This window comes from Callithrix jacchus, chromosome 8, assembly GCF_049354715.1.
Source record: "Callithrix jacchus isolate 240 chromosome 8, calJac240_pri, whole genome shotgun sequence".
Classification (NCBI taxonomy): domain Eukaryota; kingdom Metazoa; phylum Chordata; class Mammalia; order Primates; family Cebidae; genus Callithrix; species Callithrix jacchus.
In genome coordinates this window covers 19,717,168-19,738,646 of record NC_133509.1, presented here as the reverse complement: position 1 = coordinate 19,738,646, position 21,479 = coordinate 19,717,168, and the positions used below count along the sequence as shown (strand labels likewise).

The 21,479-nt window shown below is 48.1% G+C and overlaps 1 long non-coding RNA gene across 4 annotated transcripts in view; it reads right to left on the bottom strand.

Annotated features, from left to right (window-relative positions):
* The window catches only part of LOC103795568 (uncharacterized), a 104,331-nt gene that overhangs the window by 60,563 nt on the left and 22,289 nt on the right, over positions 1–21,479 (bottom strand). For 3 of the 4 annotated variants that reach the window (XR_013520807.1, XR_008474672.2, XR_008474673.2), the window contains one exon: positions 5,394–5,568. The exons of the other annotated variant lie outside the window; for it this stretch is intronic. This is a non-coding gene — a long non-coding RNA (uncharacterized LOC103795568). The remainder of the gene's footprint in view (positions 1–5,393; positions 5,569–21,479) is intronic. 4 annotated transcript variants of the gene reach the window in all.

Here is a 21,479-nt window from a genome sequence, read left to right as displayed (position 1 = left end):
ATAAACACCCATGAATAAACTCAATTTTTTTTCAAAAAACTACTTGGTCAGCTGACTAAACATAGTTGCAGATCAGAAACAGGCTGTAAACCTCCAATTGCATCCTCTGAAATAGGACTAGTACTTCTACTTTAAGATGTGTTCATTGAGGACCAGAAAGGTCAGGTGACCATCCTAAGGTCACACAGCCTGCAAAGAAGGTGTCAAGGTTCAGTCCTGGATCAGACTCCAGAGTTCACGCCCTCCTCCTTCATCTGCCGCCAAGGCAAGTCTCTCTTGTCGCCTGTCTCTGGGACCCTAACAAATAAAGATATTTCCACTTCTCATTTTCAGGAAATGATCTCTAAAGTACAAAGGCTCAGCTCATACATGTAACCCCAGAAGAAATAATAAAACAGGTTCTGCTGAAGTCATGAATATTCCTAGAAAATGGATCCAACTCCAGAAGTCTCTGCTCTGACTCTCAAAGCACAGCTCTGCTGGGCTCTCTGCAGCCTAATGACTCCTGTGGGAGAGCCCGGGCCCCCAGAACACACAGAGAGGGCAGAAACTGACCAAAGCCATCAGGGAGCAAATTCCAAATCAGTGAGAAGGTTACTTCAGTTACAAGTAACTGAACGCTGCAACTCAGAGTACCTTAGCATGCGAGGGAGTTTATTACCTGATAGATCCGGAAGCCCAAAGTTGGGAAGACAGGATTCCAGGCAGTGTATTTCACACTCCAATTCTCTTCTTGGGGGTTTTCTGAGAGTTGCCCTACTCTGTGTATTGGCTGGAAGCAAGGTGGCCACAGAAGTTCCCAGGCATCACAGCTGGACAAAGAAGAGAAACCATCTCTTCCTGGGCTACTTATTAGAGTGAGAAAACCTTTCTCAAAAGTCCCCCTGCAGATTTCCCCTCATGTCTCCTGTAGTCTCTCTGCATGGCCTGAGCTTCCTCACACCATGGAGGTTAGGTTCCAAGGGCAAGCACAGAGAGAGAGACAGAGACAGAGAGAGAGAGAGAGAGAGAGGCAAATGCAAGTGGGACAGATGTCACATCTCCCTTCATGGCCTAGACTCAGAGTCAGGCAGTGTCCCTTGCACCACATTCTGTTCATCAAGGCAGTCACAAAGGACCACCCAGCTTCAAGGAGAGGAGACAGAGAATCCACATCTTGATGGAGCAGTGGCAAGTTCTCAAAAAACAGGAAAGAGATTGTGGCCACTTTTGGAAGATAGAATCTTCCACATCAGGGGATCTCGTCCCTGTTTGCATGGCCGCCCTCACACGGCTCACTCCCATATCCAAGCCTTACTGGGAAGGATAGAGAACATCTGCAGAAACCTCCTGCAAGGGTTCCCTTGTCAACACCCACACTTCCCTGGAATGAATGGCAGGTTTCCCTTGGGACTGAAGTTCTAACCATGGCTGGTGTTGGGAAAATCTTACATGTAAATTTCCCGAAACAAGTAGCTAATGTTGGCCATGGCACTGGGATGTAACATGTCTGTCTTGAGCTGAACTCCGCTGTCTACTCTTGTCAGTCTCTGGATTGTATCTGGGAATGAACCTTCTCATCTCAGAGGCCGGAGCCTCCTCTTTGCTTTGGTTAGTGCCAAGTTTGTCCAGATACTGTTGATACTAGTCTGTTTCAGAATCTTACATTTATTAGAACATTTACTTACTTTTACTAATCTCTGCTGCTAAACTCTGAGCAGTTAATACTCTAGGTAATATCTAGGTACCACGGTGAGCTTTGTCTTGTCATGATTACAGAGGATTTATGACAGAAGGCTCGGGCTAGTCTCTGATGTCTTAAACTTCCTCTCTAGCTGGCTAACAAGATATATATGTGAGAAGGGGACGTACAAAACACACTACTTCTTTTTCAAAGCGCTTATCACAATTGTAAATAATTATTTTGAATACTTATGTGTTTAAGATGGTGGTACATAGGTTCTAAAATCCCTGGCTGTCTTGTCCAAGTCTAGCTTGCCTGGAGCATGGAAAGTGTTCAGTAGACGTTTGCTGAATATTACGGGATAGAATGAAGCAGTGGGAACTGGAAAGGTAGTAGCCCCTGCTGGTCACGTCCCAGTCAGTTATTCCTTCTTTCTTAGCTGTGGCAGACACTGTAAGTCCATTTGGGATAAGCACACAGGGCTCCATCAGCAGCCAAAGCAAGTGCTGTGTTGATGACATTGTAATAGACATGAAATCATATGTTATTTCCTCAACTAATAGAATGAAGGTACGAGAATAAACAGTATAGCCTCACACCCATTTTTTCCTCTCTGATGTTTCCTTCTTAAGAAACAAACACATGGCTTCATTACCAACAAGCTCAGGATAAATTAATAGGAGCTGAAATCCGTGAAATTAGATTCACTTTTCTAATTAGCTGGAGAGTTCACAAATACCGGGTGGTCTTTATCACAGGCTCTCTTCTTGGGATGGGGATAGCCATTTGTGATCTCAGAAAATTAAACCCTCCCCCTTACATTCTACACAAAAATTTCTGATTGAAGTGTAAATGCGAATTTCCTTTGGCCACCTGGAAGATCATTTTGAAGTTGTGAATCTTGAGCAAATTGCTCATTAATTCCACCCTGTGGTTGGGAGATTGTGTGATACAGCAATTTCCGTTTTCAAAGGAATTGTCTTTTACTAATAATGCCCTCAGATTAGTTGGCACCCTCCATGGAGTTCAAAGTGATTTTAAGACTTTTTGTCTTTAATTCCCACATGACAAAGCGAGAAATCGGGGGGCCAGGAGAGAAAGTAACTGCTTTCCAGATAGCCAAGTGAAGGAGGCTGAGGTCAGGGAGCCAGAGGCCAGGAGAGACAGAACAAAGGTGTCAAGGTGACCCAGAGGGTCAGCAGCAGCCCCAGAGAATCCCAGCTCTTATTTTATTTTCTCCTCTAGCCAACTAACCACCCCAATTATTTCCTAAGATTCTGAAACTGTCCAACAGACCCATGGGGCTCAAAGCAAGGACTCTGGAGGCCTGGTCCTGCCTCTTGTAAGGATCAAGGATTCATTAAATGACTTAAAATGGCAAAATTTTCCCAGTGAAAGAACGGGCTTCTTGTCCAAAAGAATGGGCTCCCTGTCTAGCTCCCTGCCCAGCTAGATGCCCAGTTCCCAGGAGTCCTTTCATTCCTGCATGCATTCAGTTACATGGCAGGTTCTTATTGAGCACCTACTATGCATCAGACACTGTTCTGAGCGCTGAGATATAGAAGTGAATAAATGGACAAACACCCTTGCCTTCACAGAGGTTATCCCAGTGGGGGAGCTAAACCATAAACGAGAGAAATAAGTAAAATATAAGTTTTGTTAATAGCAATAAATGCTAAGAAGAAAATAAAGCAAGAGCAAGGGACTTAGTGTTAATCCCAATCAGGGTAAAAGAGGAGTTGAACTGTAATCCCAGCTACTCGGGAGGCTGAGGCAGGAGAATTGCCTGAACCCAGGAGGCGGAGGTTGCGGTGAGCTGAGATCGCGCCATTGCACTCCAGCCTGGGTAACAAGAGTGAAGCTCCGTCTCAAAAAAAAAAAAAAAAAAGAGGGGTTGAATTTTAAGATGGGATAACAAGGGAACACTGCACTGAAAAATCCCAGGAAGAGGAGAATGGTTACAATGAATACTATGGAGGGTATCACAGCCTTGGGTCAAACATGGGACCAGGCATTTCCTATGGTCTCTTTTGAAATAAATCCATTCCTCTCTTGCATCAGTGCAAGTATTCTTCAGAGGGTTGTAGGAGTTAGGAAATTAATTAATATTTGTACAGGGTTGAATAGTGTCCCCCCAAAATGCATGTCAACCCCAGGACCTCAGAATGTGACCTTATTTGGAAATAAGGTTGTTGCAAACGTCATTTGCTAAAATGACGTCAGATTGGATTAGGGTGGACTTTCTGGTGTCCTTCTGAGAAAGCCATAAAGTGACAAAGAGGACAAACTTGGGAAAGACAGTCATGTAAAGATGGAGACAGACATTGGAGTGATGTAACTGCAAGACATGAAGTGCCAAAGATTGCCAGTGCCCACCGGAAGCCGGGGAGAGGCATGAAACACGTTCTCCCTCACAACCTCCAGAAGGATCCAACCCTGCGGACAGCTTACTCTTGGACTTCCGGCCTCCTGAACTGTGAGGCAATAAAATTCTATTGGCCTAAGCCACCTAGTTGGTGGTAATTTGTTACAACAGCTCTAGGAAACTGATGCAGATTTTGGTATCAAGAAGTGCTGCTGCCTAGAATGTACGAAGGCTTTGGAACTGGGTCATGGGCAGAGGCTGGAGGAATTTTAAGTCCTGATTGTCTTAAGGAGATTATCAGTACAAATATGGGCATTAAGGCATATTCTGTTGAGGGCTCAGAATGAAGTGAAGAGGACAGCAGAGAAAGCACCTATCATCTTAGAAAAAACGTACGTTGTCATGAACAGACCACCGGTTGAAACACGAACATTAAAGATGTGTCTGGTGAGGTCTGAGATGGAAATAAGGAGCCCATCACTGGAAACTGGAGGAGAGGGTGGCAAAGAGCTTGGCTGAGTTTTGTGCTAGTGCTGGGTGGAAAGTAGAACTTGTAAGTGATGAACTTGGATCTCTAGCCGAGGAGATTTCCAAGCAAAATATGGAAGGTGCGGTCTGGTTTCTCCTTGCTGTTTTTAGTAAAATGCAAGGGGAAAAAGATAAATTGAGAAGGAGCTACTAAGGATAAAGGAACCAGAACTTGATGATTTGGAATATTCTCCACTCATCCACATTATAAGAGATGCTAAGGCATGCTCTAAAGCGAACACCAAGAGTGTGGCTGAGCAAGCTTCTGCTGGGGCCGTTAGATGTACAAATCATAGACCCAACCAACCATCTCAGCAGGAGCCAGGAATACAGATGGGACTACCGAGGAAGGATCTGTAAAGAGCTCTTGTGTCTAATGAAGTGGATGCTCTTAATATACACAGGAGACCCACAAGGATTTTGAGAATGTCATGCCACCAACAACACTACCAGCTTGGACTAAATGGAACAGAGACAGGAAAAAAGTGAAGGAAAGCTGCCATTATTCTGGGATTCTACAGGCAGGAAAGCAGCCAATAGAGTGATAACACAGTTGTGAACATGTGCTATCCTTCAAAAAAGAAGAAGATTGCAGGGGGAAGACAGAATCCAGCAGGGCTGCCTGTGCTTCCCCTATAGAAAGTGTCACTCAAGATATTAGGGCTTCTGTGAAGCAATTCTTGTTCCCCACAAATAGCACAGAAGCAGAGGAACATCAGAGACCACAGAAGCGGAGGCTGATGGGGCTCCTTAGGTATTATTGGGTGGAGCTTATGTTGATCCAAAGACTTAGGAGTTAAAAAGACAAGTTATTTGAGCTCCACACACTTAACATACCATAATGAGATGGAGGTAGGTTATTCCCCAAGAGAAACCCCCATCTAAAAGTGGGGGGTAGGCTAGGCACAGTGACTCGTGCCTGCAACCGCAGCATTTTGAGAGGCTGAGGTGGGAGGATCACTTGAGTCCAGAAGTTCAGGATCAGCCTGGGCAACGTAGCAAGATGCCATCTCTGCAAAAAATAAAATGAAATAATAAAACATAAATTATCCAGGCATAGTGGCATGTGACTATAGTCCCAGTTCCCCCAGGAGGATCCCTTGAGCCCGAGAGTGTAAGGCTGCAGTGAGCTATGATCCAGCCACTGAACTCCAGCCTGGGTGACAGAGTGAGACCCTGTCTCTGAATTAATTAATTAATTAATTAATCTAATAAAGGGGAGGGGCAAGTCGGAGGTACATGTAGTCACTATTTCATAGTGATTTGAAATCTAGTTGGGCAGATGTCATCAGTCCCCTCAACTCTAAAGGCCAGGAGTTTCCTCTGACTAGGACCTATTTTCTGCCTCCTGGGAGTGACTTCCTCATCTATGGTATTCTTCGGTTCTCTGGCCTCCACCATCTCAGACATCTTTCCTTTCCAAAAATTAATAGATCGAGTTTACAGCTGGATCTCTGCTTCTTGCCTGTACAATGTTGAAAGCCTAGAAATTGTTTTTACTTTGTTGTTTCTGTCTTTTTCTTTGTGTTTATTTATTTATTTTTGAGACAGGGTCTTTCTCTGTCCCCCAGGCTGGAGTGTTGGAGTGTAGTGGCGTGCTCATAGTTAACTGCAGCCTCGAACTCAAGCAATCCACCACCTCAGCCTCCCATGTAACTGGGTGCATGCGACCACATCTGACTAATTTAAAAAAAACAAAAAACTTTTTTTTAGTGGAGACAAGTTCTCGTTATGTTGCCCTGGCTGCTGCTCTCAAACTTCTGAGCTCAGGCCATCCTGCTACCCCAGCCTACCAAAGTGCTGGGATTACAGGCATGAACTACCACACTTAGCCCCTGTCCCTTTTAATCCAAGCTGGTATTATTATTATTACTAATTTTTGCCAGGACAATTCTCATTTTTGTGTGTGGGTTTCTTATGAATCTGACTGGGAGCGACTCCATGCTTCAAAAGCCACGTTTGTAATGCTTTCCAAGCTACATCTCTTTCACTTTGGATTGGTGTCCAGATTGTTTCTGTAGCTCCTTTGTCTAGCTAAGAGGATCTAAAGGTACTGGCTTAAATCTTTCTAAGGTCTAAACAGAGTCATGCAGCCACAATATTGATTCATTCTTTACCCTGGGCCATTTCTTATCTTGAGTATCTTTTGCTGGAGAGACTGTCCTAGACTGTCTATATTGCCTCTAGATTTTGCTTGAAAACTGAACAGCTCCTTCTTGAATTCTTCTCTCCCTTATGATACTTCATCTTATGCTGCTAAACGAAGCCAATGGGCACTTTCAATATTCTCCCTGGAAATCTCTATAGCCAGATCCATAGGTTTGTTAGCTGCATTTTCTATCCTGCACGTGACGCTGATTGTGTGACATAACACAGATTGCCTTTTCTCCAGCCTCCAGTCACTGTGTCCTCAGTGTTCTCCCATCCCCCACTAACAGTTTCTTTGTCATCCTTTCATCCTCCAGCTGCCATGAAGTCCCAAAGTCTATCTATGTATTTTATTTTTATTTTGTTTATTTACTTATTTTTAGAGACAGAGTCTTGCCCTATTGCCCAGGCTGGACTGCAGTGGCAGGATCACAGCTCACTGCACTCTCAAACTCCTGGGCTTAAGCAATCCTCTTGCTTCAGCCTTCCAAGTATCTAGGACTACAGGGGTGAGCCACCAAACTCAGCTAATTTATTTTTTATTTTCTTAGGGTTGGGATCTTGCTGTGTTCCTCAAGCTGGCCTCGAACTCCTAGCCTCAAGCGATCCTCCTGCTTCAGCCTCCCAAAGTGCTGGGATAGCAGGCTTGAGCCACGGTGCCCAGCTGCCATATGTTTTAAATTTTTGCTATAGTAGCACCTCTACTCCTATTTCAAGTTTCTATTTCAGTTAGCCTCTGCTACACACACACACAAAAAACACTATCCCAAAACTTAGTGGCATAAAATTAGAAGTCTTGAAATGAGCAACTTGTCTCTGCAACAGATGGTTTCAGCTGACTCACTCATGCACTTCCAGCCAGCTGGTAACTCCGCTGGAGGTAGAGGAACCAAGATGGCCTCGCTCACCTGCCTAGGTCCAGCTAGGATGACTGACATGGCTGAGAGTGGGCTGGGCCTCACTCTCTTTCCATAGGGCTTCCTATCTTCAAGCAAGTTAGCATGGGCTCCCTTACAGGGAGTCTTAGGGCAACATGAGACTGGAAGCAGAAGCTGTAAGGCTCCTTACGGTTCGGCCTCAGAACTTGGATGATGTCCCTTCTGCTGCATTCTATTGCCCAAGCAAGCCACAAGACTGGTCCAGATTCAACAAGAAGAGAACTACAGAAGGGCAGCAATGTAGGACCTTCATTTCTCAATATACCAGGAGCCTCAAAGATTGAAAATGGTCTGGTTTCCTCTGGGCCGAAGGAGAGGCCCTAGCCCAGAGTAAGGGCTCAGTCAACATCAGATTTACAAGCCAAATGAACATGTGCAACGTGCTCGCTCTCCTCACTGGCTGAAGAGTCACTTGTACCAGGAGGAAGGAGTCGTCTAGCTGTGCCCTTGTGTATCCTCATCCACTCCATATGAGCCCTAGCTTATGGCTCCCTCCTCTACCCACTCACCCCCAGATGGATCAACTAGGTGACCACAGGCTCCTGCCCACTCACTTCTGGGGTGTCATGAGGCCTGGACTATCCTGATAGGAAGGGATTCTTCTGTAAGATACACCAGGACAGCAGCCTCATCTTTGCAGGGCAAATCACAGAAAGGGAAGGAGGTAAAGAGTATGCACAGGGGTGTCCCCACTCCTCCTGCTCCCAGGAAGCCCATACCATCCCTGGGATCATAGATGGGCAGACCAGAAAGGGCCCTATTCACTGCACAGGAGGGGATAGAGGCCCAGAGAGAGGCACCTCTGGTCAGGGGTCAGTGGCAGAGCCATGCCCCCCAGGACCAGGGACTGATCTCAAAGTTCATCAGTTTTCTCAGGCAGTCACACAGCAGACACCCACCCAGATGGGAAGACCTGCAAGGATTGCCCAGGACACTGAGGTGACAGTGCAGGGGAAAGGTGAGGAAACAGAGGGGAGCTGTCCCTTCCCTAGGAAAACTCCCAATCAGACCCTTTCCCACCCAGGGCCTCCTGACAGTAGGGCCTGCCAAGGATCAGGGCTGGGAGTGTCTCTAGGTATGGAGCTGCCATGTTCCTCCTGGTCCATTGGTAAGGAATGTGGCCCCACCCCACCCTCGAGGCTCACCCATCATCTCCAGCCTCTTGCCCAAGCTGTGAACTGAGGCAGCGCCAACACAACCTCCACCCTCAGCCCACGCCTCTCCTGACCTCCCACCTCCTCCAGGCTGCAGCCCACCCCCACCAGGCTGCCTGCCCGAGTCAGCCCCCAGGATGCACAGCGGGCCAGTCCCTGAGCTCATCCGTCACTTACCCTAGTTGGTGCTGGGCCCAGGAGACAGCAATGACTCAGGTCCAGCCCTGCCCTCGGGTCCTTCCAGACAAGGACAAATGGCCATTTTCCTTTTGACAAGCAGATTGATGCTTTTTCTCTCAGGAGAAGCTCTTAGAGCCTGGGAAATGTCCCCTCTGGCTCCAGAGCAGCTCTGAGGCCAGTGAGACTATAGCTGGTGGGTCTCCCTCCCCAGCCACCACCTCCATCCTGGAATTTTCCATAAATCTTTGTGTAAAAAGGATTAGGGAGGTGCACACTCTCAGGCATCCTTACGCATGCATAGGCACAAGCCCCATACACATCCCACTCAGAAATGGGCACACACATGCTATGAGGATGCACACACAAATGCACACACATGCCCCGAGCATGCACACACACAGAGACATAGGCACACTAACGCTGTGAGCATGCATCACAGACACACATACCATGAGTATGCACACAGGCACACATGCGCCGTGAACACACAGACACAGACACACATCCCATAAGCATGCACAGACACACAGTGAACATGCACACACAGGCATACAGACACACAAACATGAGCATGCATGCACACAGACACACCCATTATGAGTACACGTGCACACACACACACACACATGAGCATGCACACACACAGATACACAGGCACACAAACACCATGCGCATGCATGCACACAGTAATGCAAACACCAGACATACAACTGTAGATACAAACATGCCAGCGTACACACAGACGCAGACACACATGCATACTTAGACATACGGACACCTACTCAAAAGCACACCCAGGCGACCATGCATGCATAAATACACATAGAAGCCCATGAGCACCCACCTCATCTCACAGGATCATAAGCAAACACAGCGATGCCATGGAGGCCCACACATGCTGCACACACAGACACACACACACAGGCACTCACATGTAGGCAACTTCGCATGAGGTCCCCAAAGTCTCATGATCATGATGTGAGGTGAGTGCATCACATTGGCTCCAATTCTCTTTGCTCCACCTGGGGCTGGGTGGTGTCCCTGCCTACTGTCTGGGGTTTTGCTGTCATCCCTACCTGGATGGCCTGCGGCCTACTGACAGGAGGAGTAATGGAGATCTGGGGGCATCTTTGAGAGGAAGAGAATGCCCCCTGAGGGAGTCCTCAGCTAAGCTCAGGCACATTCAGTGGCCCTGGGATACGGTGAGCTTCAAGAGGGTCAGGTGTCATTACAAGCCAAGCTAGCCACACTCCCCCAGTTGCAGACCAGAAAACTCCAACACAGGGCCCAAACCATGAGGCTGCTCCCTGGGGAGCTGGGGAGGCTTCAGCATCCCTCCACTTGCCTCTCTGAGAGAGAGGGAACCAAAGCCACCCCGGCCCCTGCCCTGCCCCATGCCCTCCCAGCTAGGAATCACAGACAGACTTGCTGCTCCAGCAGATTTCCGGGGATAGAAGTAGAGGAATCGATGATGCTCAGAGCATTTACAGCCAGTGGGAAAAGCCACCCTGGGCCTCCCTGACACCAGAAATAAATGATTCTGCGAACAGAAAACCACTCAGACGCGGCCGAATGACTCACTGGAGAGTGCTTTCACCTTGAGAAATTGCAGGCGCTGGCGGCAGCCAGGGCTATGAGCTGGGTGGTCTGCGTAGCACGGGGTCAGATCATATTGCATCCAGGCCCCAAGACCCCAAGAGCCCAAGCCACATCCACCAACAGTTCTGCCAGGCAGCCTCTCATCTCTGGGGTACATGAGGCAGGAACCTACAGGCCCAGCCCTTCTAGAGAGCAGCTGCTTGGAAGGATCTGTCTGTGGACAAAAACGGGGTTGTTTGCTTCAACAGAAAACCTGGTTTCTTTGTCTTCTCATGTCATTCCAAGGCTGCTGACAAGCTAATCTCCCCCCACCCAAAGTGTTTCTGGGAGTACCATGAGGTGTCCCACATGTGTTCATGGACGTCGCTGGTCAGTTGATGTATGACAACTGCAGATGGATTTCTCTTCTGCTGGGAACTGTGTCTGCCTGACACTGACGCGTCTGCTGGGTACCGCTGGGTCCACCTGGCACCACTGCGGAGCCATGGCCCATTCTCCCAGAGGAGACACAAAACTGCACCCCCAGCGGTGGAAAACAGGGCAGACCCTCCCTCCTCCCATGCCACTCTATCAAAGGGGTCCCGGGCAGGGCTGCTTGTGCCTCACTGCCTCACAGAATTTTAGAAAAATGACTTTTGCAATTCCAACCATGCCACCCATCTGCTCTCCCATACCTTAGCAGCCAGACATGAGTCCATGGGGGTCAGTGATAGAGAAAGAGGCAAGGCTGGATCCAGAACTTTTCTGTCTCCTAATGGCCTCTGCTGTGCAAACCTATTGGCCTGACCGCCTGTTCACCTAGATGAGGACTCTTCGCAAAGGACCTTAATCCACACAAGAGAGGATCCTGTCCCACCGGTTGCCAGAGATATCTAGCCTTGCCTGAATTCAAAAGATGGACACTGGTTTGACTGAAGGGAACCCTGTTACACCCAAACATGTGTTCAGCCTGCAAAAGTTAATGACAACACCTTAATAATGACAGGGCAAGGGCCAGGCTTGGGGCTGTTTGCCACCAATTCCACCTGCAATGGCCCAAAGGGCAAGAATATTGTCTCCCACAGCCAGATGCTTGTACTCTGCTGAGGGCTAAAATGGGACCATGACCTCTCAAGGTCTTGGTGTTTCCTTCCCACTCCCATGACCCTCACCCCACTTGCTTCTTTTCCATAGAAAGTGAAGAATATTGGTGTGGAAGAAGGGAGAGAATACTGACAGCTATGGTCTCAATGTTTATTTCCCCCCAAAATTCATAAGTTGATATCCTAACCTCCAAGGTGATGGTATGAGGAGGCGGGGCCTTTGGGAGGGGATTAGGTCATAGGGGCAGAGCCCTCGTGAATGAGATTAGTGCCCATATAAAAGATGTCCCAGGCTAGGCACAGTGGCTCCTGTCTGTAATCCCAGCACTTTGGAGGCCAAGGCAAGCAGATAGCTTGAGCCCAGCAGTTCAAGACCGGCCTGAGCAACATGGCAAAACCCTGTCTCTACAAATGATAAAAAAATTAGCTGAGTATGGTGGTGTGTGCCTGTAGTCCCAGCTACTCAGGAGGTTGACGTGGGGGATACTTGAGCCCAGAAAGTCAAATCTGCAGAATAAGACCCTGTCTCAAAAAAAAGGCAAAAAAGAAACAAATAAAAGATGCCCAGAGAGACCCTTGCTCCTTCTACCAAGTGAGGACACAACAAGAAGTGACCATCTAGGAGGAAGCAGTCCCTCGCCAGACATTGAATCTGCCAGGACCTTGGTCTTGGACTTCCCAGCCTCTAGAACTGTTGCCATCCTATTTATGATACTCTGTTGTCACAGCCTGAAAAGACTAAGACACTGATCCATGCTAGAAAACAACATTCTTCCTCCCCAGCCTTCCAGCTCCAGCCTCAGGACACTTGCTCAGTCTTCCCAGCATCTACACGGCTGCTCAGAGACAGGCCCCTGTAGCAGTGGGAACTGGCCTCCCCAAGGGACTCTGCTCACATGCCAACCTCATTTCCCCTTCAGACTGGCCCGGAGTGATTCTGTTCTGAATGGCTTAACCCTGTTACCTTTGGTTTCTGGGTTTGCAGGGAAGTTCCAGTACAGAGCCGCTGGACATCACGCAAATGTCCATGCTCTTCTCCAGGAAGGTACTAAGAACATCCCCAACAGTGTCCTTCTCAGGCTCAAGCAGCCTGCCAAGGCTTCCTGGAGAGAAGAGTCTTCTGGAAGAGTAGGCTTGTGTTGCACCCAGCACAAAGAGAGAGGAAGGCCTCATGGTCAGTAGATCTTCACCCCTGAGGACGTGAAGACAGCCCCGGGCTATGATTCCCCAGGCCTGAGGACACAGGGCTATGATCCCTCAGCCTTGGACCAGCTGAGGACCATGATCCCCAAACCCTGAGCACCACGGAGAGCAGCCCGGAGATATGATCCCCCTAACCCTGAGCACCATGGGGACCAGCCCAGGGATATGATCCCCCAACCCTAAAAACCATGGGGACCAGCTCAGGGCTATCACCCTCCAGCCGTCCTGAGGGCCGGACTGTGGAGACCAGCTTGAGCTTAACTTGGTTAAGCTCTGAGACTAGCACTCCAAGGGACATGGAAAGTACCCTAACATGAGGAAACAACACCCAGGGTAGGGCCCTCCACTGTAGCCTGTGCTGAGGCACTAGCCTGCCTTTGAGTCAGCCCAGAAGGGGAACTAGGAAATGCTTCCAAAAGGCAAAGCCCAAAAGGAGAAACAGGAACCAGGAGGATCATGGAAGAAGTGGGGCCCATGTAAACCTCCATGTAAAGCGCCAGAAGAAGGTACTTGGCTGTGGCCTTAAGGAGATTGGTGCATGAAGGTGAAGGCCAGAGTTGGGAGCAGCAGACCAAGGGCTCTTCCAGACCAGAAGGAGAGACATCTCTCATCCTGGGGTGGAAGCACCAGGCATCCCGTCTACCTGACTCCACATTCAGTCCCTACCTGCAGACACAGAGAAACTGCTGGCCACACATGCTTTCCTGGGGTAAAGCATTCTAGTAAATCAACCCAGCAGCTTCTGGTTACAATCTATTCCACCCGTACATCAATCACAGGGAAGAGATGCCTGATGTTCGTGTGTGTGTGTGTGTGTGTGTGTGTGTGTGTGTGTGTGTGTGTGATTATTTTTAAATCTCACTGCAGTTGGAGACAGTTGTCCTAAGAGGACCACAGAATTCCTCTGAGGGAGAAAACGGCTCTTTTGTTTGGGAAAACACGTTAATGGATTTTTTAATTATGCAGAGAGGCCCCAGGGTTCCTCTGGATCAGAGAGGAGGAGACAAAGAGGAAGCTAAATTGCACTGCGTAATAAACTCACAGAAATTTTGGAAGTATCCCAGGAGGTAGCCTAAAGGGAGGGGCCCCCAACAACAGGAAAACTCAGGGGCCTGAGGAAAAAGGTAGCCAATGAGGGGCACAGGCTTCCCCCATCACCCTGTTCCCCTGCCAGTGGCACCGCTGGGGGCAGCATGGGTTTTCCCACAGCAGGCTGGCATCCCTTGCCTAGATGTTGGTGGAAAGGGCACCCTAGAAAACTGGAAGGCTGAGATATCTACACTGCAGATTTCAACTATTTCACTCTTGAACCAGCACCCAGCTCAACCTTTCTGGGAGGCAGCATGGGGAATGATGAGCTGGAGATGAGATCACCGGAGATGAGGTCACTGAAGAAAAGTTCACAATCACGGGGAGGGGGGTTCGCTTCACTTCTCCTCTTCCACGATTCCTTCTCTGACTTTCATGGTGACTCAGACAAACTCTGAAAATCTCAAGGTTGGAATGAACCATCTAATGCTGGAAACAGTTCTGCACCCTCAACAAGTCACTGTCTGTCTTCTCTTTAAACACCCCTGGTGCTGTTTCTGGTGCTCACTGCCGCTCCAGAGAGTATACTCTCATCAGTGGCTCTCATCACTGGAAATACCTTCCTTATATTTTCCCTGTAAATTCCACTTACTGATACAGCTCCTCCTTGATGAGTTTCATAATCCAAGTGTCTCTTCTCTATGCCAGGCTCATCATGGTCTCTTCAGAGATGAATCTCAGAACTGAACACAATTCTCACACTAATCAGATCAGAATAAGCAGGACAGTTGCAAAGTATTTGCCTTGTCCAAAACCAAGTGGAGATAGGAACTGATATCTAGGAAATTCTAAGAACTCCTGACGGTTAATACAAAAAAGACAGGCATCTCAATAGAACAATGAGCAAAGGATAATGACCAGACAATTTATGGAGCAGAGAATCCAAAGGCTCAGTAGCATTTGAAAGTATGCTCAGGCCAGGAGCAATAGCTCACTCCTGTAATCCCTGCACTTTGGGAGGCTGAGGTGGGAGGCTCACTTGAGCTCAGGAGTTTGAGACCATCCTGGGCAACATAGGGAAAACCCATTTCTACGAAAAATAAAAACTCGTGCAAACCACATCGGTCATCCAAGAAATGCAAATGAAAACAACAGTGAAATATGACTGTACCTGTTACACTGGCAAAAACAGAAGCTGAGTAGAAAGTATTGGCAGCCGCAGTGTGGGAACAATGGAACTCTAACCGCTTGCGAGAGGGTTGAGTGGTACACCCACCTGGGACAACCCAGCACTGCCCGGTAAAATAGGATGGACTAGCCTCTGTGCCAACAGACCCTCACCTGAGTACACATCTCAATTCCATTCTCATTCAGATTCATAAGGCACATGTATCTGAATTGCCCATCACGATTTTTTGCGGTTGCAAGAAATTGAAAGCAATCTGGGTGTCCAATACCAGGAGCATGAATAGGTAAAATGTGAGGGGATTTGGCATTTAGAAGCATTTAGAAGCAATGAAGTTAGTATACTCATGGCAACATAAATGGAAATTTAGCAACAAAATGCCGGATGAGCAAAAATAAGAAACAGCATGGGCTCTATGACACCACACCATTCACACACATTCAACAGCGATACGAACTTTGTAAGTATAGGAAGGTATACAGACAAAAAGAATGTATTCCATATGGGAATGGAATGGAGATAAAAGGAATACACAAACAAACAAAACAAGAAAGGGATACTGTGTGGACTAATGATGGTGATGTGCTAAGAACCTGAGGGTCAAATAGTAAAGAGACAGGGAGAAACAGTATATTTCCATTGATGTGAGCTAAGATTATCTTAGCATTTTTAGGTAGCCACATAAAGACAACTCAGCATCTTCTCCAGATACTCCTACTACCCCCACCCTATACCCAAGCAAATGCTTTTCAGACCACAATATAAGGCTCTATTTCAGTTCATCTTGGCAGATTTGGTCTGTTTTTCCAGGCTACTGAGCTCTTTATGGATTCTGATTCTGTTATCCATGATCCTGGCTATTCTTCCTACCTTGATGACATGAAGGATTAGGGCCCGTGTGACATCCACATCCTCCTCATAACTTCTCTCATTCGACACTTAATAGGCACCCACTCTAGGCAGACCCTGTGCCAGATACAGGCAATATTGAAATGTAAAGAGAGGATCTGTGTCTTCAAGGAGCTCACAGCCTAGAAGGGAAAGGCATGAAAGCCCGAAGTTACAATGTAGCAGCATCACTGCTACAAAGTAAAGAACCCTGGGAACAGCAGGAGGCGGGGTCTCCAGGTCTCTGGTGAGCTACGGAGGGAGACCCAAAGGAGGCAGCACACAGGCTGCAACTTGACAGAGGAGTCAGCCAGTGGAGAGAGCTGGAAAGAGAGCTGGCAGGAGGAGCAGTCCTGCAAGAAGGGAGGGTACGGTGCTTGCCTGTGTTGGCCAGCGGTTCTCCATTCCATCTGCTCCTACAGTCACTTCATTGTTTCTCGGGAAAGCTGCCCTGCCCCACTCTTTTTTTTTTTTTTTTTTTTGAGATGGAGTTTCGCTCTTGTTACCCAGGCTGGAGTGCAATGGCGCGATCTCGGCTCACCGCAACCTCTGCCTCCTGGGTTCAGGCAATTCTCCTGCCTCAGCCTCCTGAGTAGCTGGGATTACAGGCACGCGCCACCGGGCCCAGCTAATTTTTTGTATTTTTAGTAGAGACCGGGTTTCACCATGTTGACCAGGATGGTCTCGATCTCTTGACCTCGTGATCCACCTGCCTCGGCCTCCCAAAGTGCTGGGACTACAGGCTTGAGCCACAGCGCCCGGCTGCCCCACTCTTATTCTACGTGCTTCGGGAAAAGATGATTCCAACCTCTGCTCTGAGGATGAGCATATGATCCAGAGCAGAGCCTTCCTCTGACCACTGTGACTGTTTAAGGGGTGGACACCTGACCCAAGGCAAGCCAACCAGGTCCAAGCAAAGCTAATCCTGGTACTTGGCTTGAGCAGCGATGGAAGAGCGATACTCTTTCTGCTGGATTCGTTCCTGTGAGGAGGCGCAGTCTTGAGCTGCTGGCAGCTATCTCACCACAACATGAAAAGAAGCCTGCCAGAGAATGGAGCTAACAAAGCAAAAAGCAGAGCTGAGGGATGAAAGCCGCTTTCTGATGCCATTGCCTGAGCCCTTGGATCCAGTCATGCCTGAAACCAAGCCAGATCTATCCCTGGATGTTCCATTGTGTGAACCAGTATATTTCCTTTTCGCTTAAGTCAATTCCAGTTGGATTTTCTCTTCCTTGCAATGTTAAGAGTCTTCACTGGTCCAAAGTGACACAAGATGAAATCAGATAAGTCAGCAGGCACCAGATGGGAATTTAGATTATATCCAATGGGAGAGATGTTGTGGAAAGTGGAGAATCCAGTGCAACGAGTAAAATGTTGTGATCCGTATTTCACATCAGATATCACTATAGTGGCCAGGAGGAGAGATGAGACCAGAGGCAGACAGGCCAGTTCGGACAGCAATACAGTAATTCAAGCAAATGAAGATGTCACCCCAGGCCAGGGAGAGGAAGGAAAGGGAAGAAAGGATCTGAAAGAGATTTAAGTAGTGGGATTCATTGGATTCAGGAATACAGTAGAATCGACAGGGCTGTAAGGATAAGGGAGAGGGAGGATCCTGAAGTAATCCTTGGGTTTCTGGTTCTGGTGACTAATATATTTGGAATGAGAGCCCCACAGTGCCCTACCTGGAAACAGAGCATGGAAGAAGAAGCAGGTTCCGAGGAGAAGAGAGGGAAGGGATGAAGGTGGAAAGGAGAGGGCAGTGATGCATTTGGTTTGGGACATGCTGAATTTGAGGTGCCTATGAAGCATCCAATGAAATGCCTGATATTAATGAGTGCACAGGTCTGGAGCCCCAGAGATGAGTCCGTGGCTATGGATATAAACAGGGGGTCAGAGAGGACTTCCGAAAATGAGCTGTAGATGGGCTGGGAACCCAGACATGACTTAAAGAGAGCCCGGCAGCTGGGCACAGTGGCTCATGCCACCAAGGTGGGTGGATCACCTGAGGTCAGGAGTTCAAGACCAGCCTGATCAACATGGCAAAACCCCGTCTCTACTAAAAATACAAAAAAAATTAGCCGGGTGTGGTGACATACACCTGTAATCCCAGCTACCCAGGAGGCTGAGGTAAGAGAATTGCTTCAGGCTGGGCATGGTGGCTCACGCCTGTAATCCCAGCACTTTGTGAGGTTGAGGCAGGCAGATCACAAGGTGAGGAGTTTAAGACCAGCCTGGCCAACATTGTGAAATCCCCTACTAAAAATACAAAAAATTAGCCAGGCATGGTGGCACATGTCTGTAGTCCCAGCTACTTGGGAGGCTGAGGCAGGAGAATTGCTTGAACCCAGGAGGAGGAGGTTGCATTGAGCCGAGATCATGCCACTGCACTCCAGTCTGAGGGATAGTGCGAGACTCTGTCTCAGAAAAAAGAGAGAGAGAGAGAGAGAGAGAGAGAGAATTGCTTTAATCCAGGAGATGAAGGTTGCAGTAAGCTGAGATCATGCCACTGTACTCCAGCCTAGGCAACAGAGTGAGACTCTGTCTCAGAAATAATAAATAAATAAAGCTTGGTGAGAGGAAGGAGAGAGTGAGTTTTAGATAAAGCCACTAGGTACACAGAGGCCCAGGAAGGTTGGCCTCTACTCTGATAGTCTGGCCATCCTTTTGAAGGTAATGAAGAGAATGGAAACTCCTGGAAAATGCAGTACATTCACCTTTGCCCAGATCTGCTGCTGATCCCGAGGAGGGTTGGTAGAGAGAGCATAGCTGGTATACAAGAAACCAGCCATGGGAGCTAAAAAGCAGAGATATTTTCTTGTCAACCTTGAGCAGCAAGGTGGCAGACATAAGCAAAAACAGTTGAAGCTGTTTGCATGAATGACTTTCCTTTGAAACATCACAAATGAAAAACAAAATCCTCTTAACCTGTGGACGGTTCCCAGTGGAATGAAAGACTTTCTCTGAAATTACCCCCAAATTAGCAAACTCATAATTAGGATTACTAAATGAATAGATCAGAATTCCATAGAGCAAAGATTTACTCCCGCCAAACCTCCCCAATTCAATAGTGCTTTCAATGAATTTTTTTCTGAAGTTCTGTATTTCCATTGACTAATCTGCTGTATTTAGAAGGACTCATAAGCCGCTTGCCAAGTTGTTAAAAGGTATAAAATGCCTTTGCCAGGAAGCTCTTTGAGAGCCTTAGCAAGAACATACAGAGAGGCAGTGGGTTGTCCGAAATGCCTCCTCGCAGCCAACAGGACACCACTTTCCCCAGTGCCAGTCCATCTGCCACTGGGCTATGCCTTATAAACCATCCAGAGCAGCCTAGGATTGCCCAGTGCCATGGCCAGTTCCTAAGGTGGTAGTTGTCCCTGCAGGTGGGAGCTTTCTTGCCCATAGCACCGAGGGTTCCATTTGGAAGAAGCTGATGGATTATCAGAGCCAATATGCATTGCACAGTGAAGGTGAATCGTGTTGCTTTGAATGTAATACTGAACCAAGTCTGGGCCACGTGGAGCAGTGAGGTATATTTGGATTACCCTAAGATGTTGAGTGACAGAACAGCTGAGAGGACCTCTGATGTGGAAGATAAGCAAGGCCCTACCTGGAGTCCTAACCTACTGTTATGGGTGTAATGTTTGTGTCCCCCCAAAATTCATATGTTGAAACCCTCCCCCCCCAGTGTAATAGTTTTTAGAGCCTATTTTAGGGCCTTTGAGAGGTAATTAGGATGAGGTGACTTCATGAGGGTGGAGCTCTCAAGAATGGGACTGGTGGCTGGGCACGGTGGCTCACACCTGTAATCCTAGCACTTTGGGAGGCCAAGGTGGGTGGATCACCAGGTCAGGAGTTCAAGACTAGACTGGCCAACATGGTGAAACCCCGTCTCTACTAAAAAATACAAAAATTAGCTAGGTGTGGTGGCTTGTGCCCGTAGTCCCAGCTACTTGGGAGGCTGAGGTAGGAGAATTGCTTGAACCAGGAGACAGAGGTTGCAGTGAGCCGAGGTCGGACTATTGCACTCCAGCCTGGGCTACAGAGTGAGACCCCATCTCAAAAAAAAAAAAAAAAGAAAAAAGAATGGGACTGGTGCCCTTATAAGAATCCCAAGACAGCTTGCTTCTCTCTGCTGTCCACCATGTGAGAATACAACCAGAAGTCAGCAACCAAAAATGGGCCCACTGCAGGAATTCAGCCACCAACCACACTGACACCATGACCTTGGACTCCCAGACTTCAGAACCGTAAGAAATAAACTTCTGTTGTTTATAATCCACTCAGTGTATGGTGCTTTGTTACAGCAACCTGGATGGACTAATTCACCTACTGGCACCATCATCTGCCCCTGTTCCTCACCCCATTTCCCCACAGGCTCACCTACATTCCCCACCCGCTCTGATCTCTCCCTCCCTCTCCAAACTCACCTCTTTCTCTGGTCATGCTCTCTACCTGAAATGTTCTTTTACTTAAAGAAGGGAATGGCCAGACTGGAGAACACAGCATAGAGGTACCCAGTGCTCCGTGCAGCCCTGAACCCAGGCCTGGCAACTTCCACTGGGAGCCTCTGATCCACCCCTCACCAACCTTGAAGCAAGACTCAGCATTCCTCTTTGTTCCTTCAAAGAAAACCTGCCCCACAAGGCATTCGAGTAAGAAACTGATAGTGCTCTGAAGTGTCAGCAGGAGAGATATGTATGGTAAAGGATCACATCGCGTAGCACACAGCAAACTCCAGCTTTTTTTCTAACTCTCCCGGCAAAGTTTCTCCCCAGCCATGCGCATTCCCCTCCCAGTAGATCCTCCTCCGGGAAGCTTCAGCCTCTATTCCCACCCCCTCATATATTTCCCTCTCCTTCTGCAGAGCAATTTAACTCTTCCCCACCTTGCTTCCAATTTTGTATTCTCCCTTCCATGACCTTCAACAGATAGTCTTGGGGCTCCACTTTCTTCAGAAGACAATGATGGGTTATAAACAACAAATATTCTATTTCCACATCACACCTTTTCCGTGGTGAACAGATGCCACAGCTCTGAGAAGGGCACAGTATGCGGCCTGGCTGAGGATGGGGGAACAGATTGAGTGGTCACTCTGGCCACTAGAACTTCCAGAAGCCACCTGGGCATTCCTGTCCCGGCAGCCCAAGACAGACATGAGGCTGCCCGAAGGTCCTTCTGAAGACCCCAGCAGCGACAGCGCCACCCAAAGTGTTCTCAGGCCCCACATGTACAAAAGTCTCATCAGACCACAAGAACAGAGTCCCAGACGAAAGCAAGAAAGTGGAAGAATCCATTTTCACAAGAAAAGATGTTCATGCTTCAGTCATCTGAGGGCAGTTCTAGAAACTAAAATAAGTCATCGGACATACTGGCTGGGTAGCGGCTGGCTTCCCACAGGCTGTGGGAAAAGGCACTACTGACGTTGGCACCCTTCCCCTCCTCTTCAAGGTACCCATCCATTTCCGTGTGAGTAAGCTGGGGGTGCCATGCTGATCCGAGTTAGGTAACATGTT